Here is a 25,259-nt window from a genome sequence, read left to right on the forward strand (position 1 = left end):
TAGACCTCCAGGAACTCTCTAGGCGAAGATCACTCTTCTTAACAATTAATTCTCACAACACTGTCAAATAATTTAGTAAGACTGTATTACTATTATTCTTCTCTTCCTTACTAGTATCTATCCCTTTCCACTTATGACTACATGTTTCTTGTATCTTTCAATTTATATTGTTTTTATTTGATTCCTAGTATGATTTAATAGCTTATTAGTAACCTTGACTATTACTAAGTGTTGTATCTTGATGAATGTATTTTATTCTCTTTATGCATACTGAGAGCATATACACCTAAGACAAATTCCTTGTGTGTCCAATCACACTTGGCCAATAAAGAATTCTATTCTATTCTATTCTATTCTATTCTATTCTATTCTATTCTATTCTATTCTATTCTATTCTATTATTTAAGATCAAGTGAGGTAGTAATACCACTCTATAAAGCCTTAGTAAGACCACACCTAGAGCACTGTTTCTAGTTTTGGTCTCCACGAACTATAAAAAAGATGTTGAGACTCTAGAAAGAATGCAGAGAAGAGCAACCAGGATGATTAGGGGACCGGAGGCTAAAACATACAATGAACAGTTGTAAAACTGGGCCTGGCTGGAGGGACTGGAGGCTCAAACATCGATGAACGGTTATAGGAACTGCCTGGCTAGTCTAGGAAGAGAAGGACCAGGGGACATAGAATAGCAGTCTTCCAATATTTGAGGGGCTGCCACAGAGAGGAGGGGGTTAAGCTATTCTCCAAAGCACCAGAAGGCCAGACAAGGAACAATGGATTGAAACAACAAGGAGAGATTCAACCTGGGAATAAGGAGAAATTTTCTGGCAGTGAGAGCAATCAACCACTGGAACACAAGTTGCCTTCTGTCGTGTCCCACTCCTCCGCTGACGGTCGGGTCAGGGAAATCCGAATCAGGCTTGCCTCTGCAGCTCTGCCCAAAGTCCTAGCAAAGTCCTCAGAGCAGGCAGGAGACCAGTAACTGACTTCAGCAAGATAAGTTCGACTTTGCCTGACTCAGAGACTGCCAGAAAGCAGATCCTTTATATAGGCCATGGGGTGTGGCTCCATGACTCAGCACTCATTAAGGCCTGCCCCTCCCTTCCTTCTGTTGCCTCCGCCTATCCAATCTTCTGATGCGAGGGTCACTCCAATCAGCTGTTGGAAGTAAACCTTCCTCAGGCTCACGTGCTGTGGAGGAGGGGGAGGGGTCTAGCTGCTCCGTTTGCCTGGGCATGGAGCCAGGGCTGGGGCCGGGGGATGCTCCCTCCTCTGCAGCCTGCTTGGGCATGGAGCCAGGGCTGGGACCGGGAGGTGCCCCCTCCTCTGCAGCTTGTCTGGGCATGGAGCCAGGACTGGGGCCGGGAGGCATACATTCCTCCGTGTTCGGGAGCAGATAAGAAGGCCCCGGCTGCGGTGAGAGCGGACAAGACACAACACTTTCAGAAGTTATGGGAGCTTCATCACGGGAGGCTTTGATGGGGAGACTGGACTGCCATCTCTCAGAAATGGTGACGGGTCTCCTGCTTGGGTGGGGGAGTTGGACTAGATGGTCCCTAGAAGGTCCCTTCCAACTCTGTTAATCTGTATATAGAGGAATATAAAGTTTGGAATGTGTTTCTTATTCTACTTGTTCTATAGCTTTGAAGGCTTCTCAGATAAAGGATCCAGGAGGCCTTGTTCCATCAATGGGCCTCAGGGTGCCCAAGACCTTCTGTCTGGAGAACAAGAGGCAGCTGGTGAAAGCCTTTATCTGCTTAAATGTATCCCTCCCCCTCCTTGAAGTGTCCTCTGTCTGCAGGGCAGCCTTGGACCCTGGGAGCAAGATTTGTGGCCCATGATTCAGGGCTGCCCTTTTACTGAGGGATTCTCAGCCTGCATTCACTGCTCCCTGCCTGGTTGAGATCATATATTCCTTGGAAATCAAAGGCAGTTGCCCTTCTGTGGTTGTCTACATTTTTCAGACATGTGCTGTCCACCTTCCTGAGAGATGAGAAAGGCATTTCTTCTTTGAGTAAAAAAATCCTACTTTAGGTAATCCTACATACTGTATAATCTTTCTATTCTTAATTCATCTTGGAATGAATGAACTTAACTCCTTGACTGTAATCAAACATTTCTCCTATTCCAGAACTTTGCATCCCAGCGAATTCTTGGGGTTTAGACTTCCTCCCTGGGTGGAAATACATAACCTGAGACCAAATCATTACAAATGAGGATAGATTATTGGATGCATAATTGTGCTACTTTTATATATTTTAAATTCCATTTGGATGGAAAAGGAATGTACTGTTTAACTGTTACTGTTTGCTATCTTGCAATCTTTCCCTTCCCTTCCCTTCCCTTCCTTTCCTCCCCAAATGCATTTTTGACTACAAATGCATTTAAGACCACTCTTGGAATACTGTGTTCAGTTTTGGTCCTTGCAATACAAACAAGATGTTGAGATTCTAGAAAGAGTGCAGACAAGAGCAGCAAATGGGCAGAAGTGTGGAAGTTAAATCATACAATGAAGGAACTGGGTCTATCTTGTCTAATAAAGAGAAGGACTAGGTGTGACATAGCAGTCTTCCACTATTTGAGGGGCTATCACAGAGAAGGGAGGATGGCCTATTCTTCAAAGCACCTGAAGGAGGGGCAAGAAGTGAGAGACAGAAGCTTAGCAAAGGGACATCCAACCGCCAACTAAGGATAAATTTCCTGAGAGTGAGAAGAATGAATCAGCAGAAACTCTTGCCTCCAGAGGTTGTGGCTGCTCCATCACTGGAGGTTTTTAAGAAGAGATTATACAGCCATTTGTCCAGAATGGTCTAGAGTCTCCTGTCTGAGCAGGGGGTTGGATTAGAAGACCTCCAAGGTCCCTTCCAACTCTGTTATTCTGTATTCTGTAAATACATGTGGGTGCATTCATAAATGGGTAGGAAGACAATCTCTCTTTTACACTCTTATTCTCCTTTGGTCATTTAATAATGCCCTTTATTATTGATGCTAGAAATAGCAAATAGCTGCTGAGGTAGCTTCCTTTAAAAATGATCAATGTATTGACAATATCTATACAAAGCATCAAATGGCAACAAATTTCACAGTTCCTTTGCTCCAGGCAAGCTTAATCACAGAGGTGTAGATCAATATGCTGGAATCAGAATAACAGAACCTTCCCTAAACCAACTGTAGATATGGAAGAGCAACTTAAAATCCCAGTTTTCAATAATTTGCACATTAAAAGAGTGATTTCCATCAGTACCTCCAGGTGTACACTCCAGGTGTTCACTACACTCAAGAGACAACCTAAGGGAAGGTGAGATGCCAGAGACCTTCTCTTCTTCTTGTGCCATATCCATTATCAGATGTTGGTGATCATCTTAGCACTTGGCCACCACAGGTGCCCCCCCCCTCCGACACCAGTGATGTCAAGCTGGCCACGCCTACCCTGGCCACACCCATCCCGGTCCCCCAGGTCAAACACACCCCTGATGTGGCCCTCAATGAAATCAAGTTTGACCCCCCCCCCCCCGCTCTCAAGAAAAGCCCAGCTGCTCCCAAGCAGAAAATCCAGACTAGAGCTGATCCTGTTGCAGTTAGAATCCAGATTAGTTAGGCTTCTAGATCCCTAGAAGTTGTGCCAAATCCAGAGGAAAAAACCCAACTGAAAAAAGGAAATCTGTTCTCATCATCAGGACCGTGAATGGAATGGCCCCCCCTCCCTCTTTGCAATGCCACATGGCCCCTCAGGGACTGTCATGAGCAACAGCCGCCTGAGGCAGACATCTGCATGGAGCAGCAAAACGCCACGCTGGAAAGAGGCTGGTTCTTCATGTGGGAGGGAACCAGGGCTGACCCAGGGAAGAACAACCTTGAGAAGTTCTCCTTGGATCCTGCATTTTTTCCCAGTGAAGCTGCAAAGCAGGGAAAGGCACGGACAGCTCCTGAGGCCAGCTCCCTGCCCTTAAAAGGAAGAGCCCCACAGGGAGCAGCAGCTGGAGAAGGCCTGAGTCAGCTCCCAGGTGGCGGCTGCCAGGCCCCCCTGCTGGCCTTGGGGAGATCGGAGAGGCTTGGCCAGAGGTTGGCCAACACTAGACTTTGGCGGGAGACATTTGAGTCATTTTACCAAGGATGTGTATGTGCGTGAAAATTGTTCAGAAAAACACTGAACTTAGAATAGAGCTGGAAGGGACCTTGGAGGTCTTCTAGTCCAGCCCCCTATCTGAAATAGATAAGTTGACTGTCTAGTCTCTTCTTAAAAGCCTCCAGTGATGGAGGGCCCATGATCTCTGGAGGCAAGCTGTTCCACTGGTTAATTGTCCTCACTGTTAGGAAATTTGACATCTTTGACAACTTGACATCTTTCTGTGTTAAAAAAGAAAACCGTGTCATTTCCCAGTTACCCTGGTACTTACTGTCAGAAGCAAGAGGAGAGAGTTTGGCTCTGAAAGAAACTGGGAGAAGGTGCAAGAAAAGAGTGAAAGCTTGACATTTTTTGCCTACCAGAACACTAGACGGAACCCCAAGAGCAGGAGGAGAGACTCCATCTGTTGTGGTGGTTGTCATTTGTCCCAAGCGCGCCTTGAAAACCAAACATTGGGAAATGTAACATGCGGTCGAGTAGCTCGAGAGAGCCTTGAAGTGCTCTGAGGTCCATTTCAATGTTTCCCGAGAAACCACAACACCAAACTATGAAGAGGCTGACAGACTAATTCCCTTGTTTGCTGGTTTCTAGCCATTTGGGGACATGGTGGCTCAGTGGCTAAGATGCTGGGCTTGTTGATCGAGAGATTGGCAGTTCAGTGGTTCGAATACCTAGTGCCGTGTAACAGGGTGAGCTCCTGTTACTTGTCCCAGCTTCTGCCAACCTAGCAATTCAAAAGCACGTAAAAAATGAAAGTAGAAAAATAGAGACTACATTTGGTGGGAAGGTAAAGAGTGTTCTGTGCGCCTTTGGCATTTAGTCATGCTGGCCACATGAGCACGGAGACGTCTTCAGACAGCACTGGCTCTTCAGCTTTGAAACGGAGATGAGCACCGCTCCCTAGTCGGGAATCACTAGCACATATGTGCGGGGGAACCTTTACCTTTAGCCATTTGAAGGTCTGGTCCACTTCTGGTTGCCTGCACCCCTTCTAGCTCTAGTGATAACTGATTCCCTTGGGAGGAGGCAGCCCTGCAAATAATCCGGCTCCAAAAAGCTTCCTTTTTGATAATTTGCACCTGTTAACTGCCCCCAGATGTCTGAGGGGAACCCATGCAGCTCACAAAGCAGAGATATTACATGGGTGTAACAAGGGATGTCCTTAACTCTGCTGCTCTGCTTTAGACCAATTGAAGCTTCAAGGGCAGCCCCTCTCTTGCAATAGAAAAGCACTTAGACTTATATACCGCTTCACAATGCTTTTACAGCCCTCTCTAAATGGTTTACAGAGTCAGCCTCTTGCCCCGAACAATCTGGGTCCTCATTTGACTCACCATGGAAGGACGGAAGGCTGAGTGAACTTTGAGCCTGGTGAGATTCAAACTGCCAAATTACGGTCAGCCGGCAGTCAGCAGAAGTAGCTCCAGTACTGCACTCTAACCACTGCGCCACCGTGGTGCAATGATCTAATCAGGAGCTGACTAAGGCAGGAGTGATCCCATTCCAGGAGTGGGCACAGCTGGCTCCTAAGACTGAGGTCCACCTGGCTGCCACCTGGGATGCACTTGAATCCCAGTAGGGTAGTACAATCACACTTACACCTGCTCAAAGGTGAAATATCTGGAGTTTCAGGATCTATATCAGTGGTGGGTTGCTCCCGGTTCGCTCCGATTCTGTAGAGCCGGTAGTAAAAATCTGCTGGCATTCAGAGAGTAATTTATTTTTATTTATTTTTATTAAATTTTTATACCGCCCTTCTCCCGAAGGACTCAGGGCGGTGTACAGCCAGAAATAAAATACAAGATATATACAATTAAAAAGGAATTAAAATATAGCAATTACTAAACGGCTGATAATTAAAAATGAATTTAAAATTTAAAATATTGATAAAACCCCAATATAAAACCAAACTATTATGCCAGTCTCGCTTGAGTAAATAAATATGTTTTTAGCTCACGACGGAAGGTTCGAAGATCAGGCACTTGACGTAGGCCAGGGGGGAGTTCATTCCAGAGCGTCGATGCTCCCACAGAGAAGGCCCTACTCCTGGGGGCCGCCAGCCGACATTGTTTGGCGGACGGCACCCTGAGGAGACCCTCTCTGTGAGAGCGTACGGGTCGGTGGGAGGCATAAGGTAACAGCAGGCGGTCAGTAATGGCTGGCTGGCCACGCCCCCGAACCTGTTCCCCAATCATCAGAGGTTTGGTTTTTTTTACTTTTAAAAGCATCTTTTCTTCAGCCAAAAAAAGGCTTTTAAAAGTAAAAAAAACCCTCTGATGATTGCGTGGCTGAGCAGGGCATCAGAACCCTTTAAAAGTTTTTTTTTAACAACCTTTTATTTTTATTTATTTATTTATTTATTTAGATTTTTATACTGCCCTTCTCCCGAAGGACTCAGGGCGGTTGACAGCCATATAAAACCATAATAATAAATATAATAAAACAATAATTAAAAAACCTATCAAATACGGCCCTATATAAAATACATATAAAACAATAAAACCAGTTGAATTAAAACCCCAATAGCAAGAATTAAAATTCTAAAATCTCTTTTCAGCCAAAGAGGTTGTTAAAACAAAAGGTTTTAAAAGGCTCCTCTGGCGATCCCAGCTGAGTTAAGAGCTTCTGGGCTGCTATTAGGCAACTTCAGCTGGATTGTCAGAGGAGCCGTTAAAATTTTTTTTTCCTCTGGCCCACCCAACCCCCCCTCCTCACTTACCTGATTACAGCTTCTTTTTGGGTTGGCAAAGCCATGCTTTACATCAGTTGCATCAGCTAGCAACTGAAGCTGCCTGCCTGAAATCCATCTCCTCAGTCAGCAACTGCTTTGCTGGCTGAGGAACTCTGGGAGTTGAAGTCCACAAACCTTAAAGTTACTAAGGTTGGAGACTCCTGATCTAAAATATATAAATAAAATAAAATAATAAAATAAAATATTTGTGCAGCTTTCTGAGATTTGGTGTGTTTCTGTAGTGTTTCACTCTAACTACACAAACACACAAAATCTCACAAAGCTGTATGTGGCATTTTGTGTGTGTGTGTGTGTGTGTGTGAGAAAGTCAGTTGTGTTTTGAGTGTGTAAAGTGTGAAAGTTGGTTTTTGAGCTTTTTGTGGCTGTGTGAGGTTCCTTCTTGGTGCAGGGGCCATTTTGGGTGAAGTGCAGCTGCTTTTACATTGTGTATGAGTCTGTTGTGTTGTGTTGTGTTGTGTTGTGTTGTGTGGGTGGGTGTCCCTTCGCAAGGACTTGGAGGCGCTCCTCTGAGGAAAAGAGGAGGCGGCAAAGCTCTGGCTGTCCCCCAGGAGAAGTCGCCCTGTCTCTGCAGCTTTGGTCATGTGACTGAGTGGGTGTGGCCAACTTGATGTCACTCACAGCAAGGTGCCACCCCACCTTGCCCTGAGTGACTTCAAGTTGGCCATGCCCACTCAGTCACATGACCAAGCCACGCCCACCAAATATGCCACACCCACAGAACCAGTAGTAAAAAAATTTGGAACCCACCCCTGATCCATATATTAGGACCCCAAACCCACAGCCACACAGAGTTTACCTGAGGCTGTTTCCTCCCTCCATCCAGCCCCTGCAACCTGACACCCTGGAGGACTTTCCTTGGGGGTTCTGTGGAGTGGGGTGGGAGTCTGCAGAGGGGATGCTACGAATGTCAGGACAGCGGCACCCCTCCTTTCCATAACTTTTCATATTCTACTCAGAAAAACCACATCAGAATTCTCTTCTTCTTTGAAAGAAGTGTGGAAAGCCAATTCTTTTTCATCAGGTTGATTGAAGACTGGTAGAATTCAGAATCTTCCAAATTCATGGTATTCAGCTCAATATCATTTTCAGCTATGGTTTTCCTGAGATCTCATGGAACTAGTGAGAAGACTGTAGTCTCTCTCTCTCTCTCTGCATGGGGTTTGTGTATATTGTAATATTAGTTAATCTCTATTTTAATGTTGATTTTTATATTTAAATGCTTGTTTTCATATGCATACACACCAGGAGTAAAATGCTCCCGGTTTGGACCGGATCACCTGATCCTGTAGCAATGGTGGCAGGTGGTTTGGAGAACCGGTAGCAAAAATCCCTCCCCCCCCACATGCCCAGCTGAGCCGCGCGATCATCAGAGGTTTTTTTTTTACTTTTAAAAGCATTTTTTCTTCCGCTGAAAAGGTTGTAGAAAAAATACTTTTAAAAGTAAACAAAAAACAAAAAAAGTTGGCCACGCCCACCAGTCACATTACCCCACCACCAAGCCACACCCACAGAACCAGTAGTAACAAATTTTACATTTCACCCAATACACACACACACACACACACACACACACCATTTGGTTTAAAAATAAACCTGAAAAAGAGCCCGGTTATGTTTAATAAATTCACCAAAGAAAGAAAAAAAATTATATCTGAAGAAGAACTATACCACTACATATACCTTGGCCAACGGATCTCAATGGAAGGTGATGCAATAAAGGAAATTGAATGGCATGTTCAATATAGTTGGCAGGCATTTGGCAAGTGAAGTGTAATCCTCAAGAACCACCTCCCTCTGGGCCTGAAGAGGAAAGTTTTCGATCAGTGTGTGCTACCTGCTGTAACATCCACCGCTGAAACATGGACACTAACCTCACAATCGACACAAAAGCTACGCGTGGTGCAAAGAGCCTTGGAAAGATGCATGCTCACAAGACAAGATGGAAAGATCTGCATGTGAATTAGAGAACAAATTCATATAATTCAATTTCTTTTCTACTGGTTCTGTGGGCGTGGCTTGGTGGGCGTGGCAGGGGAAGGATACTGCAAAATCTCCATTCCCACCCCACTCTGGGACTAGCCAGAGGTGGTATTTGCTGGTTCTCCAAACTACTCAAAATTTCCGCTACTGGTTCTCCAGAACCTGTCAGAACCTGCTGGATAAAATGCCCTCAAAAGAGTAAAAGAATGGAAATGGAACTGGGCCGGTCACAGGGCAAGAAGAACTGATGGCAGATGGCCTAAGGCAGTCATAAAATGGGATCCCACTTGATAAAAAGCGTCCATGAAGGAGACCTAAAAGGAAGACGGATGGGTGACATCAGCAAGTATTGCAAGACAATCTCGGGACCGTCTGAGTTGGAAATAGGCAGACGCCGCCTTCGCCCTTCAGGGGATAAATAGACCGCGGCTAGAACGAGGGTGATGGTCGCACCCACTGACACTGTCACATGTTGGTTTTGAGGATTTACTCCACTCAGAGCCGCTTCTCACGAGATGGCTGGGTATACAAATGCAATTAACGAAGGCATGAAATCAAAGAAATACTGGCTCTGCCACCTTTTCCTCTCTCTGAAGTTTCCGCGTGTGGCATTCGCAACCTCCGCAATCCTTTCTGGGGCGCCCGGAGGCGGCCTTCCGCTTCCAATCGGGGGCCGGCTGGAAGGGCAGAATGCGGGGAGCCTCAAGAGCGCCTCGTCTTCCAGTGGCCACTTGGGCACCTTCCCAACCCTCGTCCGAAATGCCCGGGGGGGGGGGAGAGATTGAGGCGGGAGGTTTTCAAGGCCTCGGCCGGGCCCCTTGGAGGGGCTTCTGAGCAGGAAATCTTGGGGTGGGATTCATGACCTTCCCACGGGTGGGAGGACACGCATTTCCCGCGTGTGTGAGTGCTCGTGTGCACAGGCACGCGTGGAGGGGTGGGCTGTTTTCTCCCTGACTAGCAGGGGGGTGGGAAGCGAGTCTTCCTTTGAGGGCCGAGCGCTCCGCTCCCACCGTCGCCGGAGGCTTCGGGAACGGGGTCCTTTCCCAGGCCAGGAGCTCCGCGTGGAACGGGCGGGATGCGGCGGCGGCCAGAGAGCGAACGGGGCCTCAGCCCTACCGACCCGGAGGGATGGGCCGCCTGGTAGCGCTGTACGTTTTTTGGAAAGGAAGCCCTTCAGGACATTCCTCAGGAGCGAGTCAGGGATGGAGGCGGGCCAGGCGAGACGCTCGGCTCCCCTCGCCTTCCCCTCCGGCGCTCCGCTCTCCTCTTGCGCGGCTCCTTTCGGCAGGCGCGTCCCGGGCGGAGGAGGAGGAGGAGGAGGAGGAGGAGGAAGAGGGCGCTGGATTGGCGAGCGCACGGACATCCCGGGACACAAAGGGCCCCTTTCCACTCGAGGCCGGCGCCTCTGGGCCGCTCGGGTGACCCCCAAGGCAGGTGGTGGGAGTCAGCGAAATTGTCAGCCGCCTTCGCCCCCACCTTTGCCAGCCTCCCCCGCGGGCCTGCGTGAGATGATGGACGCGAGGCTTTCGTGCAAGATGGTGGGAGAGGCATTTGGGGGGCGGGCAGGATGGCCAGTCTAGGGGAAAGAAGGGGGGGGGAACATGAGAGCAGTCGTCCAGTATTTAAGGGGCCGCCACAAAGAAGAGGAGGGGGTCAACTGATTCTCCAAAGCACCAGAAGGCAGGAAGGGAAACAACGGATGGAAGCCACTCAAGGAGAGAAGCATCCTGGAATTCAGGAGAAACTTCCTAACAGTGAAGACAATTAACCAGTGGAACAGAAGTTGCCACCAGAAGTTGTGGGAGCTTCATCTCTGGAGGCTTTTAAGAAGAGACTGGACAGCCATTTGTCTGAAATGGTACAGCGTCTCCGGCTAGGGTTGGACTAGAAGATCTCCAAGGTCCCTTCCAACTCTATGGCTGGGTGGGGGGGAGTGGTCTTCTCTTGGTGATGGGACCCTTAGCAAGTCCTCTCTAGGCTTTGTATTAACATTGTCCTAATTTAAATGATTCCTCTTTACATTACCCTGATTTGACCTTTATGTATAGGGAAATCTTCAGGGTTATGTAAACCATGATTTCCATACAGGTAGTGCTTGACTTACAACCACAATTGAACCCAAAATTTCTGTGCTGAGTGAGACATTTGTTAAGTGAGTTTTGCCCTATTTTATGGCCTTTCTTGCCACAGTTGTTAAGTGAATCACTGCAAGTGTTAAGTTAGCAACACAGTTGTCATGTGAACCTGGCTTCCCCAATGACTTTACTTGTCAAAAGAGCTATGGTGGCACAGTGGTTAGAACGCAGTATTGCAGGTTAATTCTGTCTATTGCCAACAGTTCGATTCTGACCAGTTCAAGGTCGACTCAGCCTTCTGTCCTTCCGAGGTGGGTCAAATGAGGACCCTGATTGTTGGGGGCAAGAGGCTGACTCTGTAAACCGCTTAGAGAGGGCTGGAAAGTACTGAGAAGTACTAAGGGCTATTGCAAAAGGGGATCATGTGACCCTGGGACACTACGACTGTCATGAACCAATTGCCAAGTGTCTGAATTTTCATGGGGATGCTGCAATGGTCATAACTGTGAAAAAAGGTCATAAGTCAATTTTTTCAGTGCTGTTGAAACAGTCAGTAAATGAACTGGTAAGTCAAGGGCTACCTGTACTGGATTTATGCAAATCAGAAACCAAGTTTGTCATATGGCATTTGCACCTTAAAAAGAGGCATTAAAGAAATGTTAGCTTAAAGTGCAGTTTTGTTTTGCTTCTGATGGAAGTCATTCACCGGTATGCTTTTTCCCCAGATTCTTCAAATTCTTCATTCATTCATTCATTCATTCAGGGAAGGCGAAGGCAGCCATCACTTGATCCTAACATACCCCCTCCCCAACTCCAGCATACCTCGGTTGGCTCTCTTTTCCTCCGCAGCTCCACCAGTTCAAGTGCCAAAGAAGCACTGGGCTACCCTGGAGGGGCCAGAATGGGGAACATTAACACCCCCCCCAATTTTTATGGGAACAAGATCTGCCCCAAAAGAGGCCATTGTAGGATAAGAATCAAACCCAAGGAAATCAATTAAGACGTTTAAAATTATCCTATTTTAGGATAATTTTATTTAGAAATGATAACTTTAAGCTTTCCAAATGTTGCCAAACAGAATTGACCCTGGGTGCAGGCCGGGCTCTCTTCTCCCAATCAGCCTGGGGGGGGGGGCGATGGGGGGGTATAGGGCAGGTCCCTCTCTGCTTGCAAGCTGGCTGCACAGTTTGGATCTTTTGTGCATCTTGTTTCTGAATCTGCCACGCCTTGTCCCAAAGACGAAGAATTTCACCCTTTGCTACTGGTAGGATTTTCTTCCTTCCGGGCGAACCCAAAGGAAAGAAACATTGCCTGTTGATGCTTCTTCTCCACGCAAAGGGGGCAGGGAAGGGAGCTGGAAACGGGATCTCTGCCGCCGATCCCTTTGGGGAAGCAGCCACGACCTCAACTGCTGGCTAACCTTCCCCACATCGGCAAACGTTACTTGGTGGAAAGTTGCATAAATCAGGCATGTTTGCGGCTTGATGAAGAAGCTCCCTTGCAGCTGACTCACTGTCCAAAAATGTGCTGGCTCCAAAAATGTGGCCACATGGGAAAGATGCTCCAAAATAAACAGAGTTGCAATTCAGGAAGGTCCTGGCAGGAGATGGACGGTTGTCAAGGCTCAGGGCACCAGCCTTTGCACTCCCTTGGTTTCTCCTTCCGGGGCGAGTTTTCAGGCTTTTTAAATTTAACTCTTGTTGCCTTAAATTCATTGAATTAATTGAATCTCATTGCAGCTCATTTTCAATGAGCAGGTTAAAAAAGGTGTCTTATAAGGAATAATCAACAAGTAACTGGGGGGTGGGGGGCGGGGAAGTAGCGGCTGAAGATTCCAGGCAAAACCCCATAATTTTCAATGTTAGGATTAGGATCCAGCTGGCAAGGACTCAATTTTTTGGTGCTGAAGATTTTTGGAAATATTATCATATTGAGGAGAGCAAGGATTCAACTCAAGTAACTGTGGCCTGCTGGCTTTTCCTGGCCTCCATGTGCTTCAAGCCACCTTGTCTTCTAATCATACTGATTAGCAATCCAGCTTCCATACGACTGGCCTTGTGCTGGGGCTCCTTCCTTCCAATGCTTTTAAAAGGTTAAAAAGAACCTCCTTAAAAGAAGGAATGGAAGGAAGGAAGGAAGGAAGGAAGGAAGTGGTGGTGGGGAGAAAAGGGTGCTGGCAGCCATGAAACTGGCTTTGCTCTGTAGAATAGCAATAGCACTTAGACCAGGGGTGTGGAACTCAAGGCCTGGAGGCCGGATCCGGCCCACGAGGTGCTTAGATCTGGCCTGCGGAACCGCCCTGGAAACAGCAAAGGTGCCTGCGGTGCCTCTGCCAGTGAAAAGGAAGCCTGGGAGGGCTGTACGTGGCCCTCCCGAGCTCTGTTTTTGCGGGCAGAGGGTTGCAGGAGGCTGTTGCAGCCGAAAATGGAGTTCAGGAGCCCGTTTTCTCTGGCAGAACGCTATGGCCACCACAGGCACCCCTGACATGAGTGACGTTGAGCTCAGTGGTGGGTTTTACTTACCTTTACTACTGGTTCGCTCGTGCATGCGCAGAGCGTGTTTGATGACTTCCGGGCAGGTGGGTGGAACCTCCCACCGCCATTACTACCGGTTCTCCTGAACCGCTGTGAACCGGGAGCAACCCGCCACTCGTTGAGCTGCCCATGCCCTCCCCGGCCCCCCAAGGTCAAACACAACCCTGATGCGTCCCTCAATGAAATCGAGTTTGAGACCCCTGACTTAGACTGATCTACCACTTCATTGGGCTCTGAGCAGTTTACAGAGCCAGCCTATTTCGCCTAACAATCTGAGTCTTCATTTTACTAACCTCACAGGGATAGAAGGCTGAGTCAACCTTGAACTGGTCAGAATTGAACTGCTGGCAGTCAGCAGAATTAGCCTGCGGTACTGCATTCTAATCACTGCCACCACAGCTCATTAGAAGCACTTACACTAACCATTTCACTACTTTATATCAACAATATTAATGAAATTAATGATCTTTTAATTTTAATCCATAAATCCATCTCATTCAAGTTTAGTTCCCCACATTTGACACGGAAATGCACTGAACTCCTCAACCAAGTTCTCATCCCTGAAGCCAATGAAGTTGGGGGGGATTTAGTCATTTTCAAAGGAAAAGAAACGTGAGTTTGGCCAGTTCATTAAACTCTGGAAACTCACCAAAAGTCCTGGATCCCAGGTGGCTTTCTCCGCAGCCAGGAAAAAGGATTGTCTTTTCCCAAGATGGTCTTCTATATCTCCAACTGATCTCCCATCTAACACACTCACCACGGCTGATCCTGTTTAGCTTCCCAAGGTCATCAAGTACCACAAAGGCTGGGATTTGCTGGGATGGCTTTAGCAGCCTCAGGATGAAGATGTGAAGCAGAAGTCACCGTAAACTTACCATAACTTTCAGCTCTTGCAGATGACATCCATCCAGAATATGCAGAAGGCTCAACTACAAACAATATCTAGTGCCATTTATCAGAAAGTTTTAAGCCAACGTGCAAATTTTTTAAAAGCAATTTAAAATCAAAGCAATTATTGAATAATTGAAGTTTTGAGTCAAACCTCAAAATTGTCCCAGTTCATGGAACACCCTCCCCCACCCAGCATATAAGAAGGAACCTACTCTGCAAAGGATTCAAAAGGCAGGACTGTCCCAGCAGGACCCAAGAGTTAAGGGAAGGCGCCTCTGACACACTTAATTTTTACTGTTGATTTCTCTAATTCACTTATACATAAATAAATACGATGCATTGTTGCATCTGAACTTTGTTGAACTCACCCCAGAACCGGTGAGGAGCGAGGTGGACTATAGAAAGACTTAAATAATTGAAAGGGCTACAAGCCTACTTTTTAAAAAATGAAATTTGCTGCAAAAATGGAATTCCGGGATTGAAGAAAAGGATAGATTTTTGGATATGGGGTGAGACAGCAAATACTTTTATTCCTTTAGAATATTGTCCTGATAAAGCAAAAAAATAAAGAGAAGTTACAATATCACAGGAGGAGAGGTTGATCTTTCTAGTCTGCACAGGCCAATGAGCTCAACTACTGAGGTTTCAGAATATTTATTTATTTGTTAAATTTATTTGCCACCAATTTTGCTGTGGGATTACTCTAGGCAGTGTACAATAATAAAAAGGGAGAAAATGACAGGAGTGTAAAGAGAACAGAATTAAAATAATAGAACCATAAAATAAAGAAGGAAAAAGAATCTGAGAATGCATCGATATTAAACATTAAGAGTTGGGAGAGACCTTGTAGGTCATCCAGTCCAACCCCCCGCCCAAGCAGGAGACCCTATGCCATTTCTGACAGATGGCTGTCCAGTCTCTTCTTGAAAGCTTCCAGTGATGAAGCTCCCACAACTTCTGAAGGCAACTTCTATTCCATGGGTTGATTGTTTTCACTGTCAGGAAATTTCTCCGTATTTCCAGGTTGAATTTCTCCTCCTTCAGTTTCCAACCATTGTTTCTTGTCTGGCCTTTGGGTGCCTTGGAAAACAGCTTGACCCCCTCCTCTCTGTGGCAGCCCCTCGGATACTGGAAGACTGCTATCCTGTCTCCTCTGGTCCTTCTCTTCACTAGACTAGCCATGCCCAGTTCTTGCAACCGTTCGTCTGTTTTAGCCTCCAGTCCCCTAATCCTCTTGGTTGCTCTTCTCTGCACTCTTTCTAGAATCTCAACATCTTTTTTTATAGTGTGGTGACCAAAACTGGATGCAGTACTCTAGGTGTGGTCTTCCTAAGGCTTTGTAGAGTGGTATTAGTACCTCCCTTGATCCCTCTGTTAATGCAGTTTAGGATTGTGTTGGCTTTTTTGGCTGCCGCTGTACACGGCTGACTCATATTTAACTGGTTGTCTACTAAGACTCCAAGATCTCTCTCACAGTTACTGCTACTAAACCGGATTAAGATAGATGGTTGGAGAGCAGAGGGGGAGGAGGGTTGAGGGGGGTCAGAATCTGCCATCAACCCAGCAGTCCCCTCCAGCATGGAACTCCCCCACTGGGTCCCCAGGCCAACCAGTAGAGCCAGGTCTTCAGGCTCCTGCAGAATGATGGGACGGGGGAGAGGGGGGCATATCTTACCTTAGAGGGTGGAATATTCCAAACAGAGGCGCTGCAATAGAGAAGACCCTTCTTCTTCTTCTGGACCCCCATTGTACAAGTTCTTTGACCAAAGGGATCCAAAGTTGGCCCCCTTCAGATATCTACCTGCAAAGTACAAGTGGCCTCTAACTTATGACCACAATTGGGACCAGAAATTCTGCTGTTAAGGAAAGTGATTGTTAAGTGAGCCACACCTGATTTTACAACCATTTTTGCCAAGGTTATTAAGCAAATCATTGCAGTTGTTAGGTAAATCATGCATTTAGGCCTAGAACTAAACCTTATGAAGAACGGCTGCAGGATTTGGTCTGGCTAGTCTAGGGACAAGAAGGACTAGGGGGAACATAATAGCAGCGTTCCAGTATTTGAGAGGTTGCCACAAAGAAGAGGAGGAGTCAACCGATTCTCCAAAGCACCAGAGGGCAGGACAAGAAACAATGGATGGAAACTAATCAAGGAAAGAAGCAACCTGGAATTAAGGAGAAACTTCCTGAGGACAATTAACCAGTGGAACAGCTTGCCTCCAGAAGTTGTGGGTGTTTCATCAATTGAGGTTTTTAAGAAGAGACTGGACAGCCACTTGTCTGAAATGGTATAGGTTCTCCTGCTTGAGCAGGGGGCTGGACTAGAAGACCTTCAAGATCCCTTCCAGCTTCTATTCTATTCTAATGATTCAAAGGGTCCACCTTTCCCTGTGGATTTTGCTCCTTGGAAGCCAGCTGGGAAGGTTGCCAATGGTGACTCTGCAATTGTTAAAACATGCTGGCTGCCATGTGCCCAAATTTTGACCATGGGGATACTGTGGTGGTTGTAAGTGTGAGGAATGGTTGCAAGTCACTTTTTCAGTGCCCCTCTAACTGCAAACAGTTGCTAAATTAATGGTTACAAGTTGAGGACTAGCTGTAGAGAGGAAAGGATGTTGGATTTGGCCCAGAAAAGCGTTTTTCTCAATCTGAGGCAGGTCTGAGTTTTAGTAGGTCTCTGAACTCCTTTTGCAACTGAGTTGTGTTTCTTGTTGACCTTCTGTTGTCCCAAAGATGCTTTTTCAAGAGGCAGATGGACTTTCTGGTTTTTCTTTTCACTTCTCATCCAAGAAGCTTTTTCAGCTCTGACTGGATGTTGGGGAATGGAAGGATTTATACTCCTTGCAGACAACTGGTCATTTGCATTCTTTTAGCGAGTCATTATGGTCACCTAGAGGTTTATCTGTGCCACCAGGGTCACCTGAGTGGTACAAATGGGTGTGGAGCCTTCTTGGAACTGTTGAAAGGACCGTGTTGTGGATTGGAGATAGATGATGTCATATTTTCCCCCTATGTCAATAGAGGGCTGTTCAATTTTGACATAGCTGGCCTCTTTGACCCCTCTTTCAAATCAGAGATCCTTTCTGTCTAAAATGTGGGCTTTGCTTTCTTCCAAAGAGTGGCCTGTGACTTTTAAATGCAGATGGACTGCTGAATCTAGTCCTGATGTGTTTGTTCCTGGTGTGTTGTGCCATGCGTTTATGAAGTGGTTGTTTTGTTTCCCCAATATACAGATCTGCTCGTGGCTCACTGCATTGTACTGCATATACCACATTGCTCAGTTTATGTCTGGGTGTTTTATCCTTGGGGTGGACAAGCTTCTGTCTTAGTGTATTCTTGGATCTGAAGTGTGCACATATGTTGTGTTGGCTGAAGATCCTCCTGAGCTTTTCCGATATGCCTGCAGTGTATGGAATGACAATGTTGCTTTTTTTATTGTTCTCTTTGTTTCTGTTATGGAGGAGCTCCTGTAGAGTCTTTTTTGAGATTTGATGAAAAGCAAAACGTCTTCAAAGAAAAAACAGAAAATCCAGTTACCTCTTGAAAAACACCTTTGGGACAACCATGATCTGGATGACTCAGAATCTCTATAGACATTGACCTTCTTGTTGATTCATTCTGCCACTCCAGATCCTCTCGTCTTTGAGAGAAGCCTTGTTTTGGCAGAGAACGTGTCTTTAGTACATGCCACGGGGAATGTAATGCATCTCTAATTTGACCTCCTTCTTCACCTTTTTAAAGGTAAAATGCCCCAACATTTACATCTTTACTCAAAAGATCTCGGTTCAAATGATCAAAAATCATTCATTTTTTCTGTATCCTTTCTGAGAGGCATTGAATAAAACTCTGCCCGGTGTTTTAAGAGACACTGCTTTGCATAAAACGTGATGGTGTTTTGAAATTTTATTTTTGATCCTTTCTTAATGATGCCCAACATGAAATGCCCCGTTTCCTTTGCTGCTACTGCTCAATATGGCAATTCTTTTTGTGAAGTCATCCGGCAACCCCAAATTCCTTTTCCTGGTCAGTTACCACCCCTAGTTCAGACCCCCATCAGAGCACCTTAAGATCCTTTTCCAGCCCATCCTGTGGTTAAAGCCCCCTTCCTGCTCTTTTGGGAGGGATTTGTTTGGACTTTCCACCACCTCTTTTGTTCTACTTGTGCTAAAGATGTTGGGGTGTCATCATGCTTTATTCAGTCCCAGCCTTTCTGGCTTGTTTAAACTTCTCCTATCCTGTGATTGTATAGGATTGCTTATGAAAGACTTTGTCCAAAGTTCTTGGGAAACCCAAGCAAGCAATATGCACTTTTCATCCATCTCTGATAGCTGATTCTCATAGGGAAGCCTAAACAATTAGTGAAACAGGATTGACCTTAACAGATGTCATGTTAATTCTTCTAATGACTTCTATGTCCTTAATTTTTGTCTTTGATAATCATTTCCCCAGAACAGATGTTAATCTGAATAGTTCATAGTTCCTGGAATGGCTAATATTGCTTTTCCTTCACTCTTAACTTGGCATTATGTTGGCACCGAAGCAGAAGTTTGGGGCATGATATCTATTTCATATTTTTGTAGAAGACTCAACTTGATGATGTTGATGGTGCCTAGTTGGGTCATGAAGCATCTGTAAGAAAACAACTAAGCTCGGAGAGTATCAAGGACTGCACAGTTTAGCCCTGAGCTACAAATAGTATCTTCTATTGGTACCAAACGTATTAGGTTACAATTATTAGAACACTTTTGAAGATTTCAGGTTAAGCTCCAATTATTTGCTTGTGTTCAGTTCTGGTTAGTGACTTCCAGAATGTTGCACCTTGAAAGCCAGCTTTTGCTTCATTTCCTACCATTCCTTTCCTAAAATAGGCCACCTGGCACTGCTCTCGACCAATGTGGTCCTCAGTGAGGAGAAAGACAAGGCACCCATTCAGCTTCTCTCCAGCCTCCCTGCCCTTCTCGATATTCCGTCCCAGGTGAGGCAAGGTAACTGCTTTTAGATTACCTCCATTAAAGGAAGGATTTCCTCCTAAGGCTTTAATGCTGTAAAATCAGTTATGTTTGGCCCACGTTATCTCAGAGGTGAAGTCAGAGGATCAGCAGTACCTAGGTTAATGAGAAGATTTACTACTGTAAGAATGAAATTGTGTAATAAGCTAGAATAGTCCCACACTGAAAGCATAAGACTGCCCCCCCTTCAGCCCCCCCCCCGCGCTCTCCAAACAGAGTACAGAAGACTTTCTCTTCCTGGTCCTGGAAAACTTGCCCCAGATATATCTAAATTAATGGAAGGCCTTCATGCTTTATGGATTTATCCTCCCTCCCTCCCTCCCTTCCTTTTTTCCTTCTTTCCTCTGGTGGGCGATTACATGCTCAGTGCAAAAGCCTTTCCTTCCTTCCTTCCTTCCTTCCTTCCTTCCTTCCTTCCTTCCTTCCTTCCTTCCTTCCTTCCTTCTTCCTTCCTTAGAAAGTTAGCACCCACCCCTCTCCTAGAAGAATGAAATATTTTGGGAAATATTAAAAAAGGCAGTATATTATTATTATTATTATTTTAATTTGAATTTATATCCCGCCCTTCTCCGAAGACTCAGGGCGGCTTACATTGTGTAAGGCAATAGTCTCATCCTATTTGTATATTTATATACAAAGTCAACTTATTGCCCCCACCAACAATCTGGGTCCTCATTTTACCTACCTTATAAAGGATGGAAGGCTGAGTCAACCTTGGGCCTGGTGGGACTCGAGCCTGCAGTAATTGCAAGCAGCTGTGTTTTAATAACAGGCTGCATTAGCCTGGTGAGCCACTTCCCAGCCCTAATTATTATTATTATTAATAATAATAATTATTATAATTATTAAATATAATTATATTTCCCTAAAGGAGAAACATGCTCTTGGAGAGCAGCCCCACCTTTCTTAATAGCCTCAGCAGGACTGGGCCAGCCTATCTATAAGACAAAAGCTCCAGGGTGATGGGATTAGCCCTCACTCAAGATCCAAACCAGGCCAAAGCCATTAATGCACAATAGGAATTGCCCAACACCCTTTCAGAACACAAGCCTCTTCATTATATTGCATCACCCAGCAAGCTTCAACCAAACCTGGGAGCTCAGACAACCTCAGCTATGAACCCTGCATAGCCCCATGGGAGTCTGACAGCAGCCAATAAAATACATATTCTTGCACAGGAACAGGAAGCTTAAGTTCAAAGCCCAAGAGGAGCACAAAGGCCACTGCTCCTGTCCTATTGTTTCCCTCTATTGTATCCAATTAATATAGTTATTACATACTTATGCTTATATATACTTATATATTGTATAGTTATTTCATGCTTATGCTTATATATACTATTGTGACAAATAAAATAAAATGAAAATAAACTCCATGTGGTCAGCTGCACCAGGACCATGTGCTTGATGGTTCTGCTCCATTAAACCATCTCTCCAATTGGCCTCTATACAGTGTCTTTTTACTTGGAACTGAACCAGATGATATTTATTCCTTCCTTCCTTCCTTCCTTCTTCCTTCCTTCCTTCCTTCTTCCTTCCTTCCTTCCTTTTCTTCCTTCCTCACTTCCTCCTCCTCCCTTATTTCATTATATAAAGTTTCTTTATTCTGTACCATCAGTGATCTCTCCTAAAGCGGCAGAATTCCTGCCACCTGGGCACTCATCAGGCTTTCATACTCATTTGTAGCCTGAAGGAATGGCTTGATGTCAGTGTCTCCCAAAGAATTGCTTGGTTTCATAGGCCATTCCAAGGGAAACCAAACTGAAATAACAGAAGTAAGATAAGTAAACTTTCAAAACATTTAAAATGGATTGAAATCACATATCTAACAATTTGTCAATGGCAACTGATAAGAAAAGGAAGAAACCAGAAAGAAAAGCTGGGACAGGAAGGCCAGGTTCATAATCTCAAATATTTGAAGCAATGAGTTGCTCTTAAAAGGATTGCCTGGAAACAGATCAAGGTTGTTATCTGCTCAGGTGCATCTGGTGCAAAGGCCTTAAGCTGTGAAGGAAGATGCTCACTCAAATATGTTTAAATTTGGAGCATCCCAAACTAGACAGCTATCTTTCTGCTACTATAAAAGCCATTTGGCATATGCAAGTTGTATCTACCTTTGTGACAGAGCATTCTACTTGATAGACCTCTGCCATGACTGGGACTTTTCCATGGTCAGACCTTGTTGAGTCTCTGCATTTCTGATCATCTGGGTAATAATCAGAAAATTCAGGGACAAATGCAAAGTTTCAAACATGAACTTATTATTACATGTAAATATATATTAAAATCACTAAAACTTGCTAGGATGAAATCCATGACTGTAAGTACTGATGGAATACAAACTGTTAAAAACAACAACAGACCCCATAAAAGAGGAGGTGGAGTTGCATTATAGGTAAAAGGCCACTATATTCCTATGGAAATGCTCAAAACCAAAGATGAAAACCTCCTAGAATGCATATAGGTCAATATAAAAGAAGAATGACATTGCCATAAGTGTAGGACACCCAACCAAGCAGAAAGAATACACTTTTCATTAACTAATTAACAAATATGTGAGATACACTACAACAGTAATGCTTTAATTACCCTGACTTCAACTGAACACTAATTCTGCCTCAAGTGAGAAATTGAATAGGTTCCTGACTAACTTAGCTGAAATCTTTGTTCTCCAAAAGGTAGAGGAAGGAACTAGAGGGACAGCCATACTGGCTTAATTCTTACAAACAGAGAAGAAGTGATAGAGGGAGTTGAAACTGCAGGAACCTTGGGTGAGAGTGACCATGAAATGCTAGAATTCAACATAATGCAAACACAAGTAAGAGAACATAATCATACCAGAATCTTAGAAATTTCAAAGAGCTGATTTTAACAAATTCAGAGAGCGCTTAAGAAAGATTTCTTGGATGAAAATCCTAAAGAGGAAAACAACTCAAGAAGCTTGAAAAACTGAAAATATAATCATCAGTCAAGACAATACCACTGAAAAGAAAAATAAGAAATACAAGAAGAAACCAGCATGGCTGCACAAAGATCTCTCTGATAAACTGAAAGACAAAAAGGAAAGTACAAAAAATGGAATGAGGGACACATAACTAAGGCAGAATATCAGCAGCTAGCCAGAATTTGCAAAGATAGAATAGAATATAATTTTTTTATTGGCCAAATGTGATTGGACACACAAGGAATTTGTCTTGGTGCATATGCTCTCAGTGTACATAAAAGAAAAGATACCTTCATCAAGGTACAACACTTACAACACTTAATGATAGTCATAGGGTACAAATTTAACACTTAATGATACAACACTTAATGATAGTCATAGAGTACAAATAAGCAATCAGGAAATCTAATGTAATGCAATGTAATGTCATGTCATATCATATCATATATCATATCATATATCATCATATATAATTTTTATTTATTTTATTTGTCACAACATTATATATAAGCATAAGCATGAAATAACTATACGATATATAAGCATATATATAACCATAAGTATGTAATAACTGTTATGTATTCTTGTATGTTCCTTTAAATATTTGAGCGGGAAATCAGCACGTTGCTGATTGGACGAAGCCGTCCGTAGAACTGTATAAAAGGAGAGGTTTGTTCCCCAGCCTGTTGCTGGGTTCACCCTATATTAAAGAGCTGTTGTCACTACCCTGGTCTCCAGCCTCGTTACTTCCAGAACTTAACACTGGCGACGAGGATGGGATCTCGAGGCTAGGAGAACCAGAACCGAGCTGAAGCACGACAGACCCGAACCCAGCAAACACAGGGCAGAAAAGCGGAGATGGCCAGTTACACTCCGCCCGCACCGTTTGACCCGGCTAAAGAGAAATGGGGAACGTATATGACCCGTTTGAAAGCTTAGAAGCCAACGAACTGCAAGGAGTTCCAGATAACCGGAAAAGGGCTTATTTCTTAAGTCACTGCGGTCCGAGGTCATTGATATCGCGAAGCCCTGGCAGAGCCAACGCCGCTACAATCAGTGTCGTGGCCAACTCTACAGACTTTACTAAGGAACCACTGCCGCCAACGTCCAAATACGTGAGGCGGTTTGAATTGAGAGCGAAGACAGATGGAGGCGAATCCATCGGTGACTACATGGCCGCTAAGAAAGCGTGCCCAAGGACTGCGGATACCGCGACCCAGACGAGGTGCTCCTCGAGCAACTCATCCGAGGGGTCAAAGACATATCCGCTTGCGCGACGGCTGCTAGCAAAGAGCAACCTATCGCTGGCCAACGCCTGACGGCCAGACATGAAATGTCCACCCAAGCGGCGGAGACACTGCAAAAGCCGGTCCCACCAAAGGCAGCCAAAGGCCAACCCAGTGCACCAGGAGGAGGTTCAGACCGAATCCGGTGAAGATGAGGAAGGAACCGAGAAACGCCGGCAAAGGGGACCGAGACGACGCGAAGCTGGTCAACACCAGCGCCAACGCTGCAAGTTTAAGGACGCGACATGTCGGGCGGTGTGGGAAGAAAGGGCACCTAGCTCAAGTTTGTCGAGCGCCCAACCTTCCGCCGAAAATTCAAATCGCCAATCAGAGCGGAATCGGCACGCGATTGGCTCAAACAAAAAGGCGCGGATTCAACCAAACGACTGTGGTCATAGGTCACGCACCGAGTGGAGAAGAAGATCTTCACCAAGCCAAAAATAGAGGGAGTACGGTGCCGGCTTGAAGTAGACACGGATCAGCGATCACCATCATGTCCTGGGACACTTTGGCAAGTCACTGCCGCCAGTCAAGCGCCACCTGCAAGCACAACGGCTACGAGTCCACGACTACCAGGGAATCGCATCCCTGTTCGAGGGACCACCTCCGTCCGAGTCGAGCACGGACCACAAGAAGACCCTGCCCATCACGATCGGAACTCTGCCCAGTCTGTTGGGACTAGACTGGTTTCGTGCCCTGGGCATGGGAGTGACTGGCATCTACAGAAGTGACTGTAACCTGAAAGACATTCTCTTTAACGAGTTCAAGATGTCTTCAAGGACTGCCTGGGCAAGTACAAGGGGACCCCTATTTCCTTCAACTTAGACCCCAGGTAGCCCCATTAGGCTTAAGGCAGGAGAGTCCTTTGCCCTAAAACCAAAATCGATAAGGAGCTGATAAGCTCATAAATCAGGGATTTTGGTGCCAGTCGATCACGCAAAGTGGGAGACGCCAATCGTCACCCCAATAAAACCAGGACGGGTCAATTAGAATTTGCGCTGACTACAAGGCGACGCTAACAAAGCCTTACAGAAAAGCGCTTACCCGTTCCGTGGTGCAACACTTGCACTCTTTGGGGCAAGGGCAAGTCTTTGCAAAGTTAGACTTGGCCCAAGCCTACCAACAACTGCCCAGTAGACGACAGCCAAGCCCAAACGATTGTAACGCACAGGGGGCCTTCAAGTGCACCCGATTGCAATTTGGGGTGAGTGTGGCACCAGGGCTGTTCCAAAACCTAATGGAACGACTACTGCAGGGCTCCCAGGGTAGTTCCTACCGATGATGTCCTAATTTCAGGGAAAACATGGAGGAATTGGGGAGCGTTAAGAAAGGTTTTGGGCATTTTCCGACAGCCGGATTAAAAGTCAAATGCCAGATAGGGGTCGAATCCGATTCTTGGGCTACCGGATAGACAAGAAAGGAATTCACCCACTGAGAGCAAGGTCAAGGCAATTAGGAAGGCTCCAGCGCCCAAAAACAAAGCAGAGAGCTGCAGGCATTCCTAGTGAATTTTACGGTCTTTTTAAAGAACAAAGCAACTGCTATGGAACCGCTGCATAGGCTCTTAGGAAAAATACTGTTTGGTCTTGGGGAAAGTCGGAAAATAGGGCTTTTGAAGCAGTAAAGAACCTGCTCTCAAGTGATAGCCTGCTCATCCAATATC

General features: G+C 45.5%; 1 long non-coding RNA gene across 2 annotated transcripts in view; it reads left to right on the top strand.

Annotated features, from left to right (window-relative positions):
* The first annotated feature begins 10,005 nt into the window (after positions 1-10,005).
* LOC131186082 (uncharacterized) overlaps positions 10,006-25,259 on the top strand; it is a 30,164-nt gene continuing 14,910 nt past the window's right edge. For both annotated transcript variants that reach the window (XR_009152297.1, XR_009152296.1), the window contains exon 1: positions 10,006-10,716. This is a non-coding gene — a long non-coding RNA (uncharacterized LOC131186082). The remainder of the gene's footprint in view (positions 10,717-25,259) is intronic.

The sequence above is a fragment of the Ahaetulla prasina genome, chromosome 16 (assembly GCF_028640845.1).
Source record: "Ahaetulla prasina isolate Xishuangbanna chromosome 16, ASM2864084v1, whole genome shotgun sequence".
NCBI lineage: Eukaryota > Metazoa > Chordata > Lepidosauria > Squamata > Colubridae > Ahaetulla > Ahaetulla prasina.